General features: G+C 37.2%; 1 protein-coding gene across 1 annotated transcript in view; it reads left to right on the top strand.

The window, feature by feature from the left end:
- Positions 1-20,819, top strand: part of SPATA16 (spermatogenesis associated 16) — a 283,069-nt gene that overhangs the window by 133,710 nt on the left and 128,540 nt on the right. The window lies entirely within an intron of this gene.

The raw sequence follows: 20,819 nt of genomic DNA, 5'->3' as shown, positions 1-20,819 counted from the left end.
TGCTCTATGGGTGAATATAAATGAAAATCTCAAACACTAAATTCCTTAAAACACAGAATCTTTTAGAACTGAATCGTCAGCTATGCCTAAGGTATAACACATTAGAGTACCAATGTTTGAATTAGTATAAACACTTAAGGTCTGGGCTTTGTATGAATATCAGCATGTTCAAAGGTCGTTCCTTTGCCAAGCAGTATGCTACTGTTAAACCAAATCAAGACATAAAATTTTAAGATGCGTTAATTCATAGCTACTCTCACTGACAATTCAAATAGTGGTTGGGAGAGGTGGCAGTAGGTAAGTTTCTTGAGACTCAGCAGAGGATTTGAGATTTTGATTCTATGGTGGTTGTTTTCTTATGAAGTTGATCATACTGGAAATTGGAAATAATGCATATGCTAATATAAATTACAATCTGTCAAAAGAAAAGAGTGATCTAAAAATAAACTGAAGTGTTTGTTTAGAAATCTGGTGACATAAAACAGTGGTGTTGCTGTAGATAATCACTTAGGTATAGTAGTACAACAGCAAGCAGGAAGAAACTGTGTCAGCTTTTTTGGTGTCATGGGACTCTATGATTTTAAATGAGATTATTATGTATCTTGCAAAGGAGGAGAATATACTGACAGGTAGACTCAAGCGATTCTGAAGAGACGATAGCAGTGCTGGGAGCTCATTTTAACAGTTCTGATTCAGTTGGAAGTGTAAAATCCATTCATTCACCAGGCAAGATGCTAAAAATACATCACAGGATTTTTTGGTTACAGTAAGTTCTCATTTATGCCCACAAATAGATTAAATGAAGACTACAGGCTGATTTTTATTCTTAAATTGGCTGTCTGCCTGAAGGGCTTTCTTTCTCTTTACAGGAGGCAGTTCACCACTGTGAGAACAGCTTGAGTGTGGTCTGGCATTAGTCAGTCACATGTAACATACAGTTAGGCATGATCATTCCACCACTAAATTGACTTTCCTCTTCCCTACATATGACAAATCTGCATGAACCCTAAATATTGTAAAAGTGTTCCTTATGTGTGATTTCTAAAACTGAGATTATTAAAGAGATATTTAGTCATTTCACATGACTTAGGCTAAATATCTAACTATAAGACAACAGCCCACCCAATTTTTATGTATGTAAGGTGTTGTATTTGTTATTTCAAGGAAAAAGTAAGCTTGAAACATACTACAGCTTCAAGTTCTAGCCATTTATTATGTCTTAAGGATTTAAAATTTCAGATTTATAAATGTCTAATTTTATAATAAAAACACTAAATATAAGGCTGTAATGACATCAGGTGGCTTAAAAAGCAATTCTGCTGCCTTAAGAAAAGTTTTGGACATGATCCAAATTATAAGTAAATTATTGCAAGGATACATAATCTTACGTCAATATAGAAAAAAAAATTGACTCAGGCTGTTAAAAACAACATCTGAAAATCCATTAGGGAAAAACAAACATTGATTGACTTCGTGAATTCTCCATCTTGCTTACATTTATAATGATAATTATTTCTGTCCCTTTTATCTTTCGAATGATAGGCTACGCATTTGCATTACCTTTAAACATTTCTAAACTAATTTTAAAATGCACAGTTCATGGACTGTGTGCACTTTCTGCAAATATTGGTCTAGAAAGCATATAGTACAGAGTACAGAGAAAGATTTTCTTTGCTATAGATCCAACCCTGCATCTTTAAAAAAAAAAAAGTGAGTGGAGCAGTGACGAGAACATAAGAGAGAATGCAGAAAGGCCCTAGAATAGTCATGCTTAAAATGTGAAGAAATAAAAATCTCTTCCCTCGCCTCTTCCCTTCAATCAGAAATGCACCCGATTCCCTATTTTCTACAACAGGATTAAAAATTTGTAAGTTTAATCCTAAGGAGCTGCAGTTGAACTCAGAGTTCTGTGCTGTTTTCTAGTATCTAAGTGTTGTCAAGTAAACTAGAGTTTAAAGTCTGTAAATGTTACAATTATGATATATGGATCAAAACCCCTATGTTTTCAATCTGTAAATTGGAGATAATAGTAGTATCTGTGTCACAGAGGTTATTATGAGGATAAATGAGACAATTTTATTGTGCACTTAGCACAGTGCTTGGCATATCATAAACTCTCAATAAAAAATGAGTATCATCATCATTTCTGTTGTTATTAACAATTATAGCTCTTAGAAGATAGATGAATCTCCCTCCAAGAGAGTGAGTTTCTCAACATTGAAACCAGAATTTGTTGAGCAATCCTTTAGCTGAAATACTGCACTACAAGAGACAAGTTGGCACCCCAAGACCCTATCTCACTCTGAGAGTCAGCACATCTGTGTTTTTGAAAACCACTGTTAACATACAGGTTGAAGGACAAGATTATGGCTGCTTTAAGGAGTTAAAAGGGGCAAGACTCTAACTTTTTAAAAAATTGTGTATGTGTATGAATATACTGTGAATTCAAGCTTCCTGTTTCCACCTGAGTAATATTTCAATTATTCCCAAAGCAAATTACAATGTGGAGGTCTCCAAGGTTGTCAGGTATAATTTCAAATTACACAGAGAAAGAAAAGTGTTCAGGTCACCTGGTTTTTACTCCCATTCTTCCTTTTTTTTCCTTTCCACAATTCTCTCAAAAATAGCAATCACTTGACAAAAGATTTAAGCTAGGAATCCTAACATTGCCAGAAACTCCAACCAAAACTCTTCACTTTTTTTTTTTTTTGGTAAATACTGGCATGGTTCATCATATTATTTTGCACATAATTTAAGTTTGATGCCACTAATTGTGAAAATTGCTTATAAGTCAAAAGCTCTGATTTTGTTTCTGCCTGCTAAAGAGAAATTATATACACTAGAAAATATAGTCAAGCCAGGAAAATTGTGTTCCACTCCCTGGGCTATATGTGACCCTGGGTAAGTAAATTAAGTAAGCTCTCTGAGTTTCAATTTCCTCAACCATAAAATGAAGATAATAATACTACCTTACAAAGTAAGCATAAGGAGTAAATAAAATAATGAATATAAGCATTAAACTCAGTGCCTGGCACATAGTAAGTCCTCAATGAATTATTGCTGCTGCTGCTACTGTTGTTACAAGCTTTGAAGATAAGGTTTAAAATTCTAATACCTTTACTCTGAATTAATTCTGTTGGGTGAAACTTTGGTATAAACATTCGACTACTCTCCTATTACCCCAATTTATCTCAGTTTTAGCAACCATCATCTATGAACCCCTGTTCTTTGCCAGAATTGTCAAAGTCTGACAAGCCAGATGCTTGTCTTGCATCATCTTTGTTTCTTTCAGCTCTGAAAGAAATTATATTCTGCATTTTGTAGGTGAAGAAATGTAAGTTAGAGCTTGAATGACTTGTCAAAAATCATACCATTGATAAGTAGCAAATATGAAATTCGAGTTTAATCTTATCATCAAATGCCTATTCCTGCACACACAAAAAACTCACTTTGTATTGCCAGATTTTTTAATATTTGGACAAGTTGAAATGGCATTGCATTGTGATTTACATTTTCTTCCTTTATTGTTATTACTATGAGCCTGTGTATTTTTAATATTTATTGGTCAATCATGTTTCTTCATCAGTGATATGTGCTTTTATCTTTTGCTCATTTCTTATTGAATTGTCTTTTTACCATTAAATTTATGGCCTTTTTATATACTCTAGGTACTAATCACTTTTGTTGCAAGTATTTCTTCCAACTTATGGCCTATATAATCATTCTCTTCATGGTATTTTTTAATTAAAAAAATAAGCCTAAGGACTTAATTAGTTTTAGTGTAATCAAATGTGTACAATTTCTTTATGATTTGCCCTATAAGAAATTTTCTTCTATTCTAAATTCTTGAGATAGCCTCCTATATTGTCTTCAAAAATTTTTTAAATGTTCTCTTTGCCTTTAAAGTTTTCACTCAAGAACAATCAATTTTTATGTATGGTGTGAGGTAGGAATCTATGATCATATTTTTCCCTCAATGGATAGTAAATTATCTTAACATTATCCTACTAAATCCTTTTTCTATTGATCTTCAGTGTTGGTTCTGTCTAGATCAGTACACATATGAATATGTTGATTTCTGGTCTGATTTCTATTCATTCATCTATTTGTCTGTTACATTGCTAAAACCACACTATCCTACATAGGATGGATTTATAATATATCTTGATATATAGCAAAGAAAAGTTCCCCCACTGACTCTTTTTCAAGAATGTTTTATCTCTTGTTGACATTTTACTCTTCCACAAAAATTTTACAAAGGGTGAATTTGAATTCCAAACCAGAATAGTGTTAAGTTCTGGTTAGGAATTTCCAAAGAAGACTTGTAAATTCTTCCTGTGCTCCACCAGGATTCAATGTCAAGACTGGCATGAAGTTTCACTATTTTTCTCTGTAAGAGTTTCTTCTTTCATTGAACACATTATTTCATTAAAAAACCATTATGCAGGTGGTCTTCTATTCGGTCTTCACTATTCTTAGACCTCAAACTATGTCTCCTACCCACCATGCACATGTCTTGTTAAAATACAGTTACTAAACCAGTAAATATTAACCACAAACCAAACCTGCTGTCCCAAAATAGGAGAGATAGACAAAGAGAATCACAAGCTACTGGAGGTTAAATCTCTGAGCAGAATCCTCCATAAAAATCAATGCTGGGATAGGAAAATCTGAACTGTAACTGACAAATTTCTGGAGGCTCATTGTTGAAAACCCTCAGTTCAGTTAAGTCGCTCAGTCATGTGCGACTCTTTGCAACCCCATGGACTGCAGCATGCCAGGCTGCCCTGTCCATCACCAACTCCCAGAGTCCACCCAAACCCATGTCCATTGAGTTGGTGATGCCATCCAACCATCTCATCTTCTGTCATCCCCTTCTCCTCCTGCCTTCAATCTTTCCCAGCATCAGAATCTTTTCAAATGAGTCAATTCTTCCCATCAGGTGGACAAAGTATTGGAGTTTCAGCTTCAACATCAGTCTTACAAATGAACACCCAGGACTGATCTCCTTTAGGATGGACTGGTTAGATCCCCTTGCAGTCCAAGGGACTCTCAAGACTCTTCTCCAACACCACAGTTCAAAAGCATCAATTCTTCGGCATTCAGCTTTCTTTATAATCCAACTCTCACATCCATACATGACTACTGGAAAACCATAGCCTTGACTAGATGGACCTTTGTTGGCAAAGTAATGTCTCTGCTTTTTAATATGCTGTCTAGGTTGGTCATAACTTTTCTTCCAAGGAATAAGTGTCTTTTTTTTTTTATGGCTGCAATCACCATCTGCAGTGATTTTGGAGTACAAAAAAAACTAAATCTGCCACTGTTTCCGCTGTTTCCCCATCCATTTGCCATGAAGTGATGGGACCCGATGCCATGATCTTAATTTTCTGAATGTTGAGCTTTAAGCCAACTTTTTCACTCTCCTCTTTCACTTTCATCAAGAGGCTCTTTAGTTCTTCTTTGCTTTCAGCCATAAGTGTGGTGTAATCTGCATATCTGAGGTTTTTGATATTTCTCCTGACAATCTTGATTCCAGCTTGTGCTTCATCCAGTCCAGCATTTCTCATGATGTACTCTGCATCTGTTGTTCCATGTCCAGTTCTAACTGTTGCTTCTTGACCTGCGTACAAATTTCTCAAGAGACTCAGGTTGAAAACCCTGAGAACTAAAATTTTCAGGGTGTGGAGGGCCTCAGTCATAAGGAAACCCCTACACTTTTGTAAGTTTTATCTCCAAGTGCTCCACCAGGTCCTCCCAGTGAATATAGGAGAAAAATTCCTTCATGTTTCCAGCAGAAGGAAAGGAAAAGAAACCATTTTGAAATATTCCAGAGAATTCTGCAACAGACCCTGCTTTCAAGTGAACATACTTTACCAGAGCCTAACATACCTCGAGGAAGAGAAATACACAATGCCAGTCCTTTCTAGCCATTCTGTCATGCCTAAAAAGTGAGTGGGGATACAAACTGGAAAGTATTAGTGATGCTCACAGTCCAAAAGCCCAGGTTCACCTAATGTAAATCATCAATTGAGAACTAATATTAGGACTTCATAATGCTTCCCCTCCTCCAACACCTTACCACTACATACCAAAAGCCTATTTACTACAGTTTCTTCTACCCATTACATCATGTCCCCATTGTAACAGAAACTTATGATGCATACTAAAAAGCAAATAGACACAGTTTGAAGAAACTGAACAAGCATCAGAATCATAATCATATGTGACAAGAAAGTGGGAATCATCAGAATGGGAACTTTTAAAAAATACATAATTAATATACTAAAGGACTTTTAAAAGAAAATAAATAACATGCAAGAACAGATGGATAATATAAGCAGAGAAATAAACATTCTAAGAAAGAGAAAACTTCTAGAGATTAAAACACTAACAGAAATGAAGAATGTTTTTGATCTTATTAGTAGAGTATATATATAGCTGAATAAAGAATCTCTGAACTTGAGGATATAAAAATAAGAATTTTCAAAATGGATTACTGAAAAGAAAAAAGTGATAGAAAAAAACATAAGAGAATATCTAAGAGCTGTGGGAAAACTGTAAAAGGTATAAAAGACATGTAATGGGAATACCAGAAGGAGAAGAAAGGAACAGAAGCAATATGTGAAGCAATCACTGAGAATTTCAAAATATTACTGTCAGACACCAAAACACAGATCAAAGAAGCCTAGAGAACAGAAAGCAGGACAAATGCCAAAAAAAAATACATCTCAGCATATAATTTTTAAATCACAGAAATGAAAAGATGAAGAAAAAATTCTGAAAAGAAGCCACAAGAAAAAAAGTATCACAAACAGAGAAGCAAAGATAAGAATTACATCTGATTACTTCTCAGAATGCAGCCATGAAATTAAAAGATGCTCCTTGGAAGGAAAGTTATGACCAACCTAGAGAGCATATTAAAAAGCAGAGACATTATTTTGTCAACAAAGGTCCATCTAGTCAAGGTATGGTTTTTCTAGTGGTCATGTATGTATGTGAGAGTTGGACTGTGAAGAAAGCTGAGCGCCGAAGAATTGATGCTTTTGAACTGTGGTGATGGAGAAGACTCTTGATTGTCCCTTGGACTGCAAGGAGATCCAACCAGTCCATCCTAAAGGAGATCAGTCCTGGGTGTTCATTGGTAGGACTGATGTTGAAGCTGAAACTCCAATACTTTGTCCACCTAATGGGAAGAATTGATTCATTTGAAAAGACCCTAATGTTGGGAAAGATTGAAGGCAGGAGGAGAAGGGGATGACAGAGGATGAGATGGTTGGATGACATCACACCAACTCGATGGACATGGGTTTGGGTGGACTCCGAGAGTTGGTGATGGACTGGGAGGCCTGGTGTGCTGTGGTTCATGGGGTCGCAAAGAGTCAGACACAACTGAGCAACTGAACTGAACTGAACTGACTCTTCAGAAAGCATGCAAGCAAGAAGAAAGTGGATGAAATATTTAAGTTGTTGAGAAGAAAACCCTACCAACCTTTAATTCTGTATCTTGCAAAAGTATCCTTCAAAAGTGAAGGAGAAATAAAGACTTTCTCAGACAAGCAAAAATTGAGAAAATCTGTTGCCAGTAGATCTGCCCTGCAAGAAATGTTTTTTTAGAAAGAGTTCTTCAAAGAAAAAGAAAATGATATAGATCAGAAACTCAGATCTGCAAACAGGGACACCATGAAAGAACGAATAAGTGAAGGTAAAATAAAAACATGTACTCTCAAATGAACTGACTGATAAGTTTATTGAAAAAATGATAGCAAAAATCTATTCAATTATGAAAGCTTGTGTTTATGTATATAGGCACCTATGTATACTTAGATCAATGCAGTGAATGACAGTAATGATACAAGGGACAGGAGATATGAATTAAGATTATTCTGCTGTTTTAAAGTCCTTGCATTATCTGTGGAATGGTATAGCTTTATTTGAAAGTGTACTTGAATTGGCTGTAAATGTATAGTGGAAATTCTAGGGCAACCACTGAAAAAGTAAAAAAAGAAAGTATAATTGATATGGAGAAAAAATATAAATCACATAAAATGCTCAACCAAAAACACAAAAGGCAAGAAAAATGTGAAAGATAAAAATAGGAGTAATGACATTAGAAAACAATAATAAATATGGTCAATATTAATCTAACTACATCATAATCATTGTAAATGTTATAAATATACCAATAAAAGACAGAGACTGTCAAAGTGGATCAGAAAATAATACCTAAGTCCTATCTACAAGAGACTGAATTTAAATATAAAGATGTCTATATTTTAAAAGTAAATGTAGAGAGATATACCATGCTAACACCAATCAAAGGAAAATGGGAGTATCCATATGAATTTTAGATAGAGCTGACTTCAGACCAAGGAAAGTTTTCAGGGATAAAGAGAGGCATTGTGCATGTGTGCTAAGTCACTTCAGTTGTGTCTGACTCTTTGTGACTCTATGGACTGTAGCCCACCAGGCTCCTTTCTCTATGGGTATTCTCCAGGCAAGAATACTGGAGTAGGTTGCCATGTCCCCCTCCAGGATCTTCCTTTGATCCTGGAGGTATCAAACCTGCATCTCCTATATCTCCTACACTGGCAGGAGGGTTCTTTACCGCTAGAACAACCTGGGAAGCCCCGAAGAGGAACATTAAGTTCAGTGCAGTCACTCAGTCATACCCGACTCTTTGCGAGCCCATGAGCCACAGCACACCAGGCCTCCCTGTCCAACACCAGCGCCTGGAGTTTACCCAAACCCATGTCCATTGAGTTGGTGATGCCAACTATCTCATCCTCTGTTTTCCCCTTCTCCTCCTGCCCTCAATTTTTCCAGCATCAGGGTCTTTTCAAATGAGTCAGCTCTTTGCATCATGTGGCCAAAGTATTGGAGTTTCAGCTTCAACATCAGTCCTTCAATATCCAGCCTTGAGGTACTCCTTTTCCTATTTGGAACCAGTCTGTTGTTCCATGTCCAGTTCTAACTGTTGCTTCCTGACCTGCATACAGGTTTCTCAAAAGACAGGTCAGGTGGTCTCATATTCCCATCTCTTTCAGAATCTCCCACAGTTTATTGTGATCCACACAGTCAAAGGCTTTGGCATAGTCAACAAAATGGAAATAGATGTTTTTCTGGAACTCTCTTGCTTTTTCAATGATCCAACAGATGTTGGCAACTTGATCTCTGGTTCCTCAGCCTTTTCTAAAACCAGCTTGAACATCTGGAAGTTTATGGTTCAAGTATAGCTAAAGCCTGGCATGGAGAATTTTGAGCATTACTTTACTAGTGTGTGAGATGAGTGCAATTGTGCAGTAGTTTGAGCATTCTTTGGCATTGCCTTTCTTTGGGATTGGAATGAAAATTGATATTTTCCAGTCCCGTGGCCATTGCTGAGTTTTCCAAATTTGCTGACATATTGAGTGAAGCACTTTCACAGCATCATCTTTTAGGATATGAAATACCTTAATTGGAATTCCATCACCTCCACTAGCTTTGTTCATAGTGATGCTTCCTAAAGTCCACTTGACTTCACATTCCAGCATACCTGGCTCTAGGTGAGTGATCACACCATTGTGATTATCTGGGTCATGAAGATCTTTTTTGTACAATTCTTTTGTGTATTCTTGCCACCTCTTCTTAATATCTTGAGGAACATTACATAATGGTAAATGAATCAATACTTCAAAAATATATGACAGTCTTTAATGTAGGTATTGTATGTGCCTAACAACAGAGGATCAAAATATATGGAACAAAAACTATAGAAATGCACAGAGAAATAGATGAACCCACCATTATGGTTGGGGATTTTAACACCTTTTTATCAGAAATTAAGATATCCAGCAGGCAAAAACAGAAATACATAGTTGAATTCCAACATAGTTTTGGAAGTCCTAGCCACAGCAATCAGAGAAGAAAAAGAAATAAAAGGAATCCATATTGGAAAAGAAGAAGTAAAACTCTCACTGTTTGCAGATGATATGATCCTCTACATAGAAAACCCTAAAGGCATACCAGAAAATTACTAGACCTAATCAATATGGTAAAGTTGCAGGATATAAAATTAATACACAGAAGTCCCTTGCATTCCTATACACTAACAATGAAAAAAACAGAAAGAGAAATTAAGGAAACAATCCCATTCACCATTGCAACAAAAAGAATAAAATACTTAGGAATTAATTTACCTAAATAAACAAAAGACCTATATAGAGAGATCAAAGAGTCGGACATGACTGAGCGACTGAACTGAACTGAACTGATGAAACTATAAAACACTTTTGAAACAAAACAAAAATGACACAAATAGATGGGGAAATATACCATGTTCATGGACTGGAAGAATCAGTATAGTGAAATGAGTATACCACCCAAAGCAATCTATAGATTCAGCACAATCCCTATCAAACTACCAATGGTATCTGTCACAGAACTAGAACAAATAATTTCACAATTTGTATGGAAACACAAAAAACCTCAAATAGCCAAAGCAACCTTGAGAAAGAAGAATGGAACTGAAGGAATTAACCTTCCTGACTTCAGACTATACTACAAACCTACAGTCATCAAGAAAGTATGGTACTGGCACAAAAACAGAAATATAGATCAATGGAACAAAATAGAAACCCAGCGATAAATCCACGCATCTATGGACACCTTATCTTTGACAAAGGAGGCAAATATATAATAGAGAAAATACAATCTCTTTAACAAGTAGTGCTAGGAAAATTGGTAAACCATGTGTAAAAGAATGAAACTAGAACACTTTCTAATACCATAACAAAAATGAACTCAAAATGGATTAAAAATCTAAATATAAGACCAGAAACTATAAAACTTCCAGAGGAAAATATAATCAGAACACTCTTTGACATAAATCACAGCAAGATCCTCTATGACCCACCTCCCAGAGTAATGAAAATAAAGACAAACAAATGGGACCTCATTAAATTTAAAAGCTTTTGCACAATGAAGGAAACTATAAGCAAGGTGAAAAGGCAGCCTTCAGAATGGGAGAAAATAAGAGCAAATGAAACAACTGACAAAGATTTTATCTCCAAACTATACAAGCAGCTCATGCAGCTCAGCACCAGAAAAATGAACAACCCAACCAAAAAGTGTGTCAAAGAACTAAACAGACATTTTTCCAAAGAAGACATGCTGCTGCTGCTGCTGCTAAGTCGCTTCAGTCGTGTCCGACTCTGTGTGACCCCAGAGACAGCAGCCCACCAGGCTCCCCCATCCCTGGGATTCTCCAGGCAAGAGTACTGGAGTGGGGTGCCATTGCCTTCTCCGGAAAGAAGACATATAGATGGCTAATAAACACATGAAAAGATGCTCAACATCACTATTAGATGAATGCAAATCAAAACCACATGAGGTATCATCTCACACCTGCCAGAATTGTTGCCATCAAAAGTCTACAAACAATAAATGCTGGAGAGGGTATGGAGAAAAGGGAACCCTTTTGCATTGCTCATGGGAATGCAAACTGATACAGCCACTGTGAAACATGGTATGGAGATTCCTTAAAAACTGGGAATAGAACTGCCATACAACCCAGCAGTTCCAATGCTGGGCCTATATACTGAGGAAACCAGAAGTGAAAGAGACACATGTACCCCAGTGTTTATTGCAGCACTGTTCACAATAGCTAGGACATGGAAGCAACCTAGATGTCCATTGGCAGATGAATGGATAAGGAAGTTGTGATATATATACACAATGGAATATTACTCAGCCATTAAAGGAATACATTTGAGTCAGTTCTAATGAGGTGGATCAAACTGGGGCCTATTATACAGAGTAAAGTAAGTCAGAAAGAGAATCATCAATAAGTATACTAATGCATATATATGGAATTTAGAAAGACGGTAATGACAATCCTATATGCAAGGCAGCAAAAGAGACATCGATGTAAAGAATGGACTTGGACTATGTGGGAGAAGGTGAGGGTGGGATGACTTGAGAGCATAGCACTGAAACATGTATATTACCATATATAAAACAGATGACCAGTGCAAGTTCAATGCATGAAGCAGGGCACTCAAAGTCAGTGCTCTAGAACAATCCAGAGGGATGGAGTGAGGAGGGAGGTGGGAAGGAATGTCAGGATAGGGGGACACATGTGCACTGGTGGCTGATTCACATTGATGTATGGCAAAAAACACCACAATATTGTAAAGTAATTATCCTCCAATTAAAATAAATTAATAAAAAAAAATAGTTGAATTCAACAACACCATAAATCAACTAAACAAAACTGACATCTATAGACTTCATCCAACAACAGCATATTAAATAGTTTTCTCATCTGCACAGGAAATAATTCATCAAAAGACAACTTCTAGTTTATAAAAAACACTTTAATTTTAAAAAATGGAAACCATACAGTATCTGCACTCAGATCACAGAATTAAACTAGAAAAGAATACAGAAAAATAAATGGAAAATCCCGCAAATACTTGGAGCTGGAGGTTAAACACAGTTCTAAATAACACATGAGTCAAGTAAAAAGTTTTGAAAGAATTTGTAAAATTTTCAACTAAAAGAAAATAAAATACAACTTACCAAAATCTGTATGTGCAGCAAAAGCAGTGTTTAGAGACAGCAAAATTTTTAATCTTGAATATATACACTAGTAAAGAATAAAGATCTGAAATTAATAAACTAGGTTCCACTTCAGTTCAGTTCAGTTGCTCAGTCATGTCCGACTCTTTGTGACCCCATGAATCGCAGCACGCCAGGCCTCCCTGTCCATCACCATCTCCCGGAGTTCACTCAGACTCACGTCCATCAAGTCAGTGATCCATCCAGCCATCTCATCCTCTGTCGTCCCCTTCTCCTCCTGCCCCCAATCCCTCCCAGCATCAGAGTCTTTTCCAATGAATCAACTCTTCGCATGAGGTGGTCAAAGTACTGGAGTTTCAGCTTTAGCATCATTCCTTCCAGAGAAATCCCAGGGCTGATCTCCTCTAGAATGGGCTGGTTGGATCTCCTTGCAGTCCAAGGGACTCTCAAGAGTCTTCTCCAACACCACAGTTCAAAATCATCAATTCTTCAGTGCTCAGCTTTCTTCACAGTCCAACTCTCACATCCATACATGACCACAGGAAAAACCATAGCCTTGACTAGATGGACCTTTGTTGGCAAAGTAATGTCTCTGCTTTTTAATATGCTGTCTAGGTTGGCCATAACTTTTCTTCCAAGGAGTAAGATTTAATTTAATTTAATTTCATGTCTGCAGTCACCATCTGCAGTGATTTTGGAGCCCAAAAAGATAAAGTCTGACACTGTTTCCACTGTTTCCCCATCTATTTCTAGTCAAGTGTTGGGACCAGATGCCATGATCCTAGTTTTCTGAATGTTGAGCTTTAAGCCAACTTGTTAACTCACCTCTTTCACTTTCATCAAGAGGCTTTTTAGTTCCTCTTCACTTTCTGTGATAAGGGTGGTGTCATCTGCATATCTGAGGGTATTGATATTTCTCCCGGGAATCATGATTCCAGCTGTGCTCCTTCCAGCCCAGCATTTCACTTAGGTCACTAGAAAAATTCAGTTCAGTTCAGTTCAGTCACTCAGTCGTGTCCGACTCTTTGTGACCCCATGAATCGCAGCATGCCGGCCTCCATGTCCATCACCAACTCCTTGAGTTTACTCAATCTCATGTCCACCAAGTCGGTGATGCCATCCAGCCATCTCATCCTGTTTCGTCCCCTTCTTCTCCTGCCCCCAGTCCCTCTCAGCATCAGTGTCTTTTCCAATGAGTCAACTTTTTGCATGAGGTGGCCGAAGTATTAGAGTTTCAGCATTAGCATCAGTGCTTCCAATGAACACCCAGGACTAATCTCCTTTAGAATGAACTGGTTGGATCTCCTTGCAGTCCAAGGGACAATCAAGAGTCTTCTCCAATGCCATAGTTCAAAGCATCAATTCTTCCGCGCTCAGCTTTCTTCACAGTCCAACTAACTCTCACATCCATACACGACAACTGCAAAAACAATAGCCTTGACTAGATGGACCTTTGTTGGCAAAGTAATGTCTCTGCTTTTCAATATGTTATCTATGTTGAACTTTCCTTCCAAGGAGTAAGCGTCTTTTAGTTTCATGTCTGCAGTCACCATCTGCAGTGATTTTGGAGCCCCAAAAAATAAAGTCTGACACTGTTTCCACTGTTTCCCCATCTATTTACCATGAAGTGATGGGACCAGATGCCATGATCTTCGTTTTCTGAATGTTGAGCTTTAAGCCAACTTTTTCACTCTCCCCTTTCACTTTCATCAAGAGGCTTTTCAGTTCCTCTTCACTTTCTTCCATAAGGGTGGTGTCATCTGCATATCTGAGGTTATTGATATTTCTCCCAGCAATCTTGATTCCAGTTTGTGCTTCTTCCAGACCAGCATTTCTTATGATGTACTCTGCATAGAAGTTAAATAAATAGAGTGACAATATACAGCCTTGAGGTACTCCTTTTCTTATTTGGAACCAGTCTGTTGACCATGTTCAGTTCTAACTGTTGCTTCCTGACCTGCATATAGATTTCTCAAGAGGCAGGTCAGGTGGTCTGGTATTCCAATCTTTTCAGAATTTTCCACAATTTATTGTGATCCACACCATCAAAGGCTTTGGCATAGTCAATAAAGCAGAAATAGATGTTTTTCTGGAACTTTTGCTTTTACGATGATCCAGTGGATGTTGGCAATTTGATCTCTGGTTCCTCAGCCTTTTCTAAATCCAGCTTGAACATCTGGAAGTTCACGGTTCATGTATAGCTGAAGCCTGGCTTGGCTTCAGAATTTTGAGTATTTTAAGTATTACTTTACTAGCATGTGAGATAAGTGCAATTGAGTGGTAGTTTGAGCATTCTTTGGCATTGATTTTCTTTGGTATTGGAATGAAAACAGACCTTTTCCAATCCTGTGGCCACTGCTGAGTTTTCCAAATTTGCTGGCATATTGAGTGCAGCACTTTCACAGCATCATCTTTCAGGATTTGAAATAGCTCAACTGGAATTCCATCACCTCCACTAGCTTTGTTTGTAGTGATGCTTTCTAAGGCACACTTGACTTCACATTCCAGGATGTCAGACTCTAGGTGAGTGATCACACCATCATGATTATCTTAGTCATGAAGATCTTTTGTACAGTTCTTCTGTGTATTCTTGCCACCTCTTCTTAATATCTTCTGCTTCTGTTAGATCCATACCATTTCTGTCCTTTATTGAGCCCATCTTTGCATGAAATGTTCCCTTGGTATGTCTAGTTTTCTTGAAGAAATCTCTCAATTCAGTACAGTTCAGTCACTCAGTCAGGTCAGACTCTTTGCGACCCCATGAATTGCAGCACGCCAGGCCTCCCTGTCCATCACCAACTCCTGGAGTTCACTCAGACTCACGTCCATCGAGTCAGTGATGCCATCCAGCCATCTCATCCTCTGTCGTCCCCTTCTCCTCCTGCCCCCAATCCCTCTCAGCATCAGAGTCTTTTCCAATGAGTCAACTCTTTGCGTGAGGTGGCCAAAGTACTGGAGTTTCAGCTTTAGCATTATTCCTTCCAAAGAAATCCCAGGGCTGATCTCCCTAGTCTTTCCCATTCTTTTGTTTTCCTCTACTTCTTTGCACTGATCACTGAGGAAGGCTTTCTTATCTCTCCTTGCTATTCTTTGGAACTCTGCTTTCAGATGGGACTATCTTTTGTTTTCTCCTTTGCTTTTCACTTATCTTCTTTTCACAGCTATCTGTAAGGCCTCCCCAGAAAGCCATTTTGCTTTTTTGGATTTCTTTTCCATGGGGATGGTCTTGATCCCTGTCTCCTGTACAATGTCACGAACCTCATTCCATAGTTCATCAGGCACTCTATCTATCAGATCTAGTCCCTTAAGTCTATTTCTCACTTCCACTGTATAATCATAAGGGATTTGATTTAGGTCATACCTGAATGGTCTAGTGGTTTTCCCTACTTTCTTCAATTTAAGTCTGAATTTGGCAATAGGAGTTCATGATCTGAGCCACAGTCAGATCCCAGTCTTGTTTTTGCTGACTGTATAGAGCTTCTCTATCTTTGGCTGCAAAGAATATAATCAATCTGATTTCGGTGTTGACCATCTGGTGATGTCCATATGTAGAGTCTTCTCTTGTGTTGTTGGAAGAGGGTGTTTGGTATGACCAGTGCGTTCTCTTGGTAAAACTCTATTAGCCTTTGCCCTGCTTCATTCCGTATTCCAAGGCCAAATTTGCCTGTTGCTCCAGGTGTTTCTTGACTTCCTACTTTTGCATTCCAGTCCCCTATAATGAAAAGGACATCTTTTTTGGGTGTTAGTTCTAAAAGGTCTTGTAGGTCTTCATAGAACCGTTCAACTTCAGCTTCTTCGGTGTTACTGGTTGGGGCATAGGCTTGGATCACTGTGATATTGAATGGCTTCCCTTGGAAATGAACAGAGATCATTCTGTCGTTTTTGAGATTGCATCCAAGTACTGCATTTCGGACTCTTTTGTTGACCATAATAGCTACTCCATTTCTTCTGAGGGATTCCTGCCCACAGTAGAATATATAATGGTCATCTGAGTTAAATTCACCCATTTCAGTCCATTTTAGTTCGCTGATTCCTAGAATGTCGACGTTCACTCTTGCCATCTCCTGTTTGACCACTTCCAATTTGCCTTGATTCATGGACCTGACATTCCAGGTTCCTATGCAGTATTGCTCTTTACTCATTGGACCTTGCTTCTATCACCAGTCACATCCACAACTGGGTATTCTTTTTGCTTTGGCTCCATCCCTTCATTCTTTCTGGAGTTATTTCTCCAACGATCTCCAGTAGTATATTGGGCACCTACTGACCTGGGGAGTTCCTCTTTCAGTGTCCTATCATTTTGCCTTTTCATACTGTTCATGGGGTTCTCAAGGCAAGAAATCTGAAGTGGTTTGGCATTCCCTCCTCCAGTGGACCACATTCTGTCACACCTCTCCACCATGACCCACCCTTCTTCGGTGGCCCCACGGGCATGGCTTAGTTTCATTGAGTTAGACAAGGCTGTGGTCCATTTGATCAGATTGACTAGTTTTCTGTGATTATGGTTTCAGTGTGTCTGCCCTCTGATGCCCTCTCACAACACCTACCATCTTACTTGGGTTTCTCTTATCTTGAACGTGGGGTATCTCTTCACAGCTGCTCCAGCAAAGCTCAGTCTCTGCTCCTTACCTTGGACAAGGGGTATCTCCTCATGGCCGCCCCTTCTGACCTTGAACGTGCAAATTAAATCCAAAATAAGCAGAAGAAAAGGTATAATAAAAAATAGTCAAAATCAGTGAAATTAAAAACAGATAATCATTAGAAAAAAACAGCAAACACAAAAACTGGTTCATTGAAAGGATTAATAAAATCAACAAGCCACTAACTAGACTAAGGAAACTAGGACACTACATACACATCAGAAATGAAAGGGGGAGCATCACTGCAGATTCCATAGACATTAAAGGACTATTATGAACAACTCTGTGTCCACAAATATGAGTATTAAATGGAGAAATTCCTTTAAAGATACCATTTGCCAAAATCCATAAAGAAGAGGTAGATGATCTAAAATGGACTCTAGGTATAGTCAATATCAAAGAAACTAAACCAGTATTTGATAACCTTCCAGAATAAAAACAACCAGGCCCAGGTAGCAGGTTCCCTGGTGGATTCTGCCAAACACTTATGGAAAGATTTATACCAATTCTCAACAGTCTCTTCCAGAAGGTATGACCAGGAAAAATACTTTTAAACTCATCTTATGAAGGAGGAATTACCCTAATTTCAAACTAAAACAAAGACATTACCAAAAAAAAAGCTCAAAACAACAAAAACTATAGACTAATCTCTCTCATGAACATAGACGCAAAATCCTCAACAAAATATTAGGAAATTTAATCTAGCAATGTATTAAGAGACTACCATGATCAAATGGGATTTATTCTAAGTATGCAATGATTGCTCTGTATTTGAAAATCAATTAATGTAACCCATCATATCAGCAGGCTAAAAAAATAAAATTACATGATCAATAGATACATAAAAAATCATGTGACAAAATCCAACCTCCACTCATGATAAAAAACTTTTTGTTTTTCTCAGAACATTAGGAATAAAAAGGAACTTCCTCACCTTGATAAATAATACTTATAATAAAAACCTACAGGAAACATATTTAATGAGAAACCTGAAGCTTTCCCACTAAGATCAGGTTTAAGATAAGGATGTCCCCTTTCACAACTCCTTTTCAACATTAAAATGGAAGTCTAGCTAAGGCAATAAGAAAACAAACCAAAAAAAAAAAAAAACATGCAGTTTGGGAAGGAACAAACAAATTTGTCTTTTTCTCAGATAACATGATCACCTGGGTAAAAGAAATCTGAAAGAACTGACAAAATCACCTGCAAGTAATAAGTAGTTATAGCAAGATTTTCAGATACAAGTTGAATATACAAAAGTCAATTACTTTCTACATACCAGCAATAAATAACTGGAATTTGAATTTTAAAACACATTACCATGTACATTAGCATCCAAAGAAATGAAATATTTGAGTTTATACTCAACAAAATATGTTATACTAACATATTGTTATATACTAACTTTTTGTTATACTAACAAAATATGTATGAGTCCTATATGAGGAAAACTATTAAACTTAGATGAAATATACCAAAGAACTAAATAAATGGAGAGACAGTCTATATTCATGGATAGAGAGACACAGTATTTTCAAGATGTCAATTCTTCCCTCCTTGATTTACAGGTTCATTCCCAGTCAAAATCCCAGCAAATTATTTTAGCGATATCAACAATCTAATCCTAGGGTTTATATAGAGAGACAAAAGATCCTGAATATTCAACTCAGTCTTAAAAGAGAAGAGCAAAGCTGGAGGACTAACACTATCCAACTTCAAGATTTACTATAAAGCCATAGTACTCAAGACAGTGTGGTATTAGGGTAAAAAAGAGACAAATAGATAAATGTAACAGAACAGAGAACCCAGAATAGACCCACATAAAAATAGTCAACTAATCTCTGACAAAGTAGCTAATCAACAGGATAGAGCAAAGAGAGTCTTTACTATAAATGGTGTTGAAACAACTGGACACACACACACACACACACACAAATATAGACACAGACCTTACACCATACACAAAAAAGTAAACTCAGAATGGATAATAGACCTTGGTGTAAAACACAAAACTATAAAATTCCTATAAGATAACAAACAATGTTGCCACAATGGTAGATTAATGTCACTAACTATTTGTCAAAACCCATAAAATATACTTGGATAGTAAGGAGATCAAACCAGTCAGTCCTAAAGGAAATCAATCCTGAATGCTGAAGTTGAAGCTGCAAAACTTTGGCCACCTGATGCAAAGAGATGACTCATTGGAAAAGATCCTGATGCTGGGAAAGACTGATGGTAGGAGAAGGGGTGACAGAGGATGATATGTTTGTACGGCATCACAAACTCAATGGAGACAAGTTTGAGTAAATTCTGGAGATAGTGAAAAACAGGGAAGCCTAGTGTGCTGCAGTCCGTGGAGTCACAAAGAGTTGGACATGACTTAGTGACTGAAGAACAATAAGATATACAACACCATGAGTGGATTCTAATATAAACTATGGACTTTGAATGATAATAACATGCCCTTGTAGTTCACATGTGGATCATGTGGTGTTGTGATGTTGATGGTGGGGTAAAGTATGAGTTTGTAGGGAAAGAGACTATATGGGGTATCTCTATACTTCTCAGTTTTGCTGTGACCCTAAAGCTGATTTTATAAAATAAAGTTTATTAATTAAAAGAAAAAATTTTAATTTACATAACTTTTTAAAAGATCCTCTAATGAATATAACGTTAGTAGGCAAACTTTTGAGAAGAAATATGATATTGGCATAGACTTAAAATATCTCCCCCCAATATCTCTCAATTGAAAAGGAAAACCTAGTAATTTTCTGGTGAAGAAAAACAGCAAATTCTACCTTAATCAAATTATCAAGATTAGTATCATCAGTAATAAAACATCAACATTGTACCCCCTGATTGGATGAAATGAGAAAGACAACACATTACTTCTATAGTATATTTGCTTAAATGCTTATAATTTCACTCTGATCTTGAGGAAACATCAAACAAACTCAATTTGGGACACATTCTATATAATAACCAGTCATTCCTCATTAAAAGTGTCAAGGCCATGAAAGAAAAGGCAAGAGAGAAAATATCAAAGGAAGCACAACTAAATGTGTTGTGGGATCCTTGACTGAATCCTGGAGCAGAAAAAGAGCATGAAGAAAAAAAAAAAAAACTGGTGAAAGTTGGAAAAGTCTAGAGTTCAGTTGGGCTTTCCTGGTGGTTCAGATGGTAAAGACTCTATCTGAAATGCAGGAGACCTGGGTTCAACCCCTGGGTCAGGAAGATCCACTGGTGAAGGGAATGGTAATCCATTCCAGTATTCTTGCCTGGAGAATTCCATGGACAGAGCAGCCTGGCAGGCTACAGACCATGGGGTTGCAGAGTCAGACACGACTGAGCAACTAACTACATAGTTCAGTTAACAGCAATGTGCCAATATTAATTTCCTGGTTTTATTCCTTGTATTACCATTATGTAAGTTGTTAAAAGTAGAGGAAGCTAAGGGAAATTGGTTGGAAGGATATATGTTAACTCTCTGTTCTATTTTTGCAATCTTTCTGTAAATTTTAAATTCTTTCAAAAAAAATTAAACACCTGTTTGTTATTGTTTGTTTTCAGTTTCTCTTGTTTAAGAGCATCAGCTGTTCTGGGTAGGGTTTCTCT

Source organism: Bos grunniens, chromosome 1, assembly GCF_055505025.1.
Source record: "Bos grunniens cultivar Pamir isolate PY7600 chromosome 1, Bosgru_T2T1.0, whole genome shotgun sequence".
NCBI lineage: Eukaryota > Metazoa > Chordata > Mammalia > Artiodactyla > Bovidae > Bos > Bos grunniens.
The sequence above is the reverse complement of the archived record's forward strand: the minus strand, read 5'-3'. Positions and strand labels throughout refer to the sequence as shown.